Here is a 3933-nt window from a genome sequence, read left to right as displayed (position 1 = left end):
CTGACAGATGTAAGCGCCCCGGGGCTGGATTACCCTCCCCACCAGCCCCGTCAGGCCCGGTTCTTCCCTCCTGCTCTAACCCAGCTCTCTGGGGCACCTGGAGCCATTCCAAGGCAGCGGAGGGATGGGAAGGGCAGCAGCTGCAGTGGATGTTTGGGCATGGCTGCACTCCAGTGGCAGCAGCATCCTTCTCTGTGTCCTCTCCAGGTGCCAAACATCATGAGGGGAATCCACAAAAACATGGAGTACATCCACAGGGAGGAAGCCTGGCACATCCTGGTCCAGCTCCTTCTCCTGTTGACCCAGTGGAGGCCCAGGGAAGCAGTCAGGAGCCTCTTGGAGATCTCTCCAATGTGTGACAGGTACTGGTCGTGACAGCATGGAGAGCTGCCCAAGCCAGAGCCCCACCACCACGTTTCTCCCTGCCACAGGGGGAGCCCCCCTCCTGCCCCTCCTCCCTGCCCAGGCAGGGCCCCCCGGCCCCCCAGGGGATGGGGTGGGATGGGGCAGGGCTGCAGCAGCGATGCTGAGCCAGCGCTCTGGGTCTGCAGCGCTGCCCTGGCCATGTGGGGGGCCATGATCTCCCTGCCGAAGACTTTGTGGAACGTCTTGACGGAGCTGCTCGACGTGCTTCAGGACCAGAGGGTGCGCAGGGTGTTCAGCTGTGCCACGGAGGACGGCTTCATCTTCCTTTTGTCTGTGAGTGACCGTGCGCCCTGCAGGGCTGTGCCTGCATTCCTGGGAAAGAGGCACAGCCCCTCCCCTCCTCCCTGTTTCCAGACGGGCACCTCCTGGGGGACACATGGACACAGCCCCTCTGCTTCCCTCCTGCGGCGTCCCCTGCGCGGATCTGCAGCCTGGACACCTGAGGCCGGGCCAGAGGAAGGGGCAGAGGGATTGCTGGGGCCAGGCCTTCAGCACAGCCTGAGGAGGCTTCAAGCCTCCGCCCGTGCCTCGCGCCTCCTTCGTGCCAGAGAGGCGCAGGGAGCCCAGCAGGCTCTGCTCCTCTCACTGCTCTCTGTATTTCAGCGGCTGGTCTGCAATGACGTTGGAGCAGAGGAGTTTGCTGCCCTGTATAAAGCCCAGAGACACCTGAGGCATCCGAGCCCAGTGATGCTCTCACTGGCGCTCAGAGCCCTCGTCATGCTTTCAGAGAATCCCCAGATGGTGAGTGGGATGCAGCCAAGTGGAGCCGTACTGGCGGCTGGGGCCCGGGGCGGTGGGAATGTGCTGGCTCGGCATGGGCTGGGGGTCACAATGGTGGGTGACAGAGGGAAACAAATCCATCTGCCCCTTCGGGCTGGTCAGAAAGTGGGGTGGCTGAGCAGCTCTCCTGCACTCCCTTCCAGTCCTCGAGCTCTCTCCGCATCCCCATCAGCAGCCACTGCCTGCCAGGAGGTGCTGCAGCCTCTCCTGTCCCACCTGTGGGGAAGCTGAACAGCAGGCAGCTGCTCGGGGCTATTTTTGCCAGTGTGGTCTTTTCCCCCTTCACAACAAGAAAACCGTTGCACACAGGCCAGAAAAATGACGGTCCTGCTTCCAGATGTGATGGAGAACCTGCAGGACACCAGCGGCGATGACAGGATGAAGGCCTTGCAGCTCCTCAGGAACGTGATGGATCCCATGCCGAAGGAGGAGGCCAGGCCCATGGCTCTGCCGCTGACGGAGAAGCTCCTGCCCCTCTTTGACGACGTAAGGAGCCGTGGGGGTCTCAGCCCCGCAGGGTGCTCTGCACTGACGCTGCCCCTCAGCGCGGCCCAGGCGGCAGCAGACGGGCAGGAGGACTCTCCTCGCTCCTCCCGTGGGGCCGTTCGGGGCTCAGGGCTGTTCAGCCTCAGCTGCAGCTCTGCCCCACAGCCCTGGTGCTGGGGATCCGGCCACGGAGTGTCCACCCTTGCAGCCGCCGCGCTAACACCCTCGCTCGCCGTGGGCAAGAAGTGGCTGTGGCTGAATTCCCCTGTCCTCCTCCCTTGCAGGAGCACAGCGAGGTGCGGCGGCTCTCCATCATGCTCTTCGGAGATGCTGTGAAGGCAGTGGAGGGGAGGCGCAAGAGTAAGATGAAGAAGAATGTGCAGAGGGCCCTGATCCCGCTCTTCTTCCACATGAACGATGAGATGGAGAGCGTGGCCAAGGTGCGGTGAGCAGGGACCAGGGCGGCGGGGAAGGGCACGTGGACACCACTGGGGTGGCCTTGGTGTGCGGGTCAAGGGCTGCTGGATGTCAGAGCCTGGGAATATGTCCCCCCAGGGTCCCACCGCTCCCCTCGTTCCCTGTGCTGGTCCCACCATGGCCGGCTGCAGCGGAGGGTGAGGAGCTGGGGTCCCCCCACAGCCCCTCTCTCCCCATTCTGCCCTCCCCCAGCCCAAAGCCAGGGTCCCAGCAGCACTGGAGTCCCTGGCACAGACATTTCCCAGCCCTGCCCTGCCTCCTCCAGCAGGGTGAGGAGAGCCGGCTTGTTCCCCAGCCAGGGGCAGGGAGAGCGGTTGGAAGGGAGATAGAGCCAGAGGGGGACCCACCCTGCGTCCCAGGATCAAAGCTCGGCCCACTCGCAGCACAGAATGAAGGAGTGGGACAGCCAAGTGTCCTGCTGGAGGATGAGCCAGCAGTGGCCCAGGTGGCTAAGAAAGCCAATAGCATCTTGGCTTGGATCAGAAACTGCTTGGCCAAGAGGACCAGGGCAGTGATTGTGCCCCTGGACTCAGCACTGGTGAGGCCACCCCTCGAATCCTGGGGTCAGTTCTGGGTCCTGCACTACAAGAATGACAAGAAGGTCCTGGAGCACGTCCAAAGAAGGGCAACAAACTGGTGAAGGTGCTGGAGAACAAATCTTACGAGGAGCACCTGAGGGACCTGGGGGTAGTTTAGCCTGGAGAAGAGGAGGCTGAGGGAGACCTGATCACTGTCTACAACTGCCTGAAAGGAGGTTGTAGAGAGGTGGGTGTTGGTCTCTTCTCCCAGGTGATAGGATGAGAGGGAATGGCCTCAAGCTGCATCACAGCAGGCTCAGGTGTGACATTAGGAGAAACCTCTTCACCGAAAGGGCTCTCAGGGACTGGAATGGCTCCCAGGGAGGTGGTGGAGTCACCCTCCCTGGAGGTGTTTAAACGCCAGGCAGATGAAGTGCTCAGGGATATTGTTTAGTAGTGGATAGGTACGGTTGGTCCTGATGATCTCAAAGGTCTTTTCCACTTAGGGATTCTAGGATTCTGTGATACATGGGAGGTGCTGCTGGCTCCGTCCTGCCCTGGTATCTACAGGACTCCAGCCCTGGGCTCACATGGCTTTGCTCCTCAGCCTGCCCCCACCCCTGGCTGCAGCTCTGCAGCTCTCTAGGATCTCTGTTCTGATGGCCGGCGGTGGGAGATGCCTGAGGTGGCGGCTGCCCCATGTTCCTACCCTGGGCACGGAACCCAGTTCTGGCTCAGACCCTGCTGGCAACAGCTCAGAACCCAGATGAGAGGAGGAGGAGGATGCCAGGTCTCCTTCCCTGGGCTGTGCCAAAATCTTCCAGCTTTTGCTTCTCTGCAGGCTTCCAAGGACACCCTCCTGGTCTGCTCAGAGTTCCTGGGATGGAGGAAGCTCAGCCGCCTGGCCCAGACATATCAGAACCCTGAGATGGGAAAGTGCTTGGTGAGGAGAACCCCAAATCCCCGGGCTGGGCTGTCCCCCATGCCTGTGAGCCCAGAGCCAGTGCCTGCCTCCTCCTTCCCTGTCCATGAGCACACAGACCCCACGGGCTCTTCTCCAGCCCCACTCCCCTTCTTGTCCTGGATGCCGAAGGAGATGCTGGCCCAGCCCAGCTCTGGCAGTGGGATGGGGGTTGGGGGTGGGATGGAGGGTGTGGGGTCTGGGCACACCCAGGCTCTCTCTGAACCTCAGCTGCGGAGCATCTCGACCAGCCCTGTGTTCTTGTGCTCCACCTAGCTGGACTGC

The sequence above is a fragment of the Phaenicophaeus curvirostris genome, chromosome 34, assembly GCF_032191515.1.
Source record: "Phaenicophaeus curvirostris isolate KB17595 chromosome 34, BPBGC_Pcur_1.0, whole genome shotgun sequence".
NCBI classification, from domain to species: domain Eukaryota; kingdom Metazoa; phylum Chordata; class Aves; order Cuculiformes; family Cuculidae; genus Phaenicophaeus; species Phaenicophaeus curvirostris.
The sequence above is the reverse complement of the archived record's forward strand: the minus strand, read 5'-3'. Positions refer to the sequence as shown.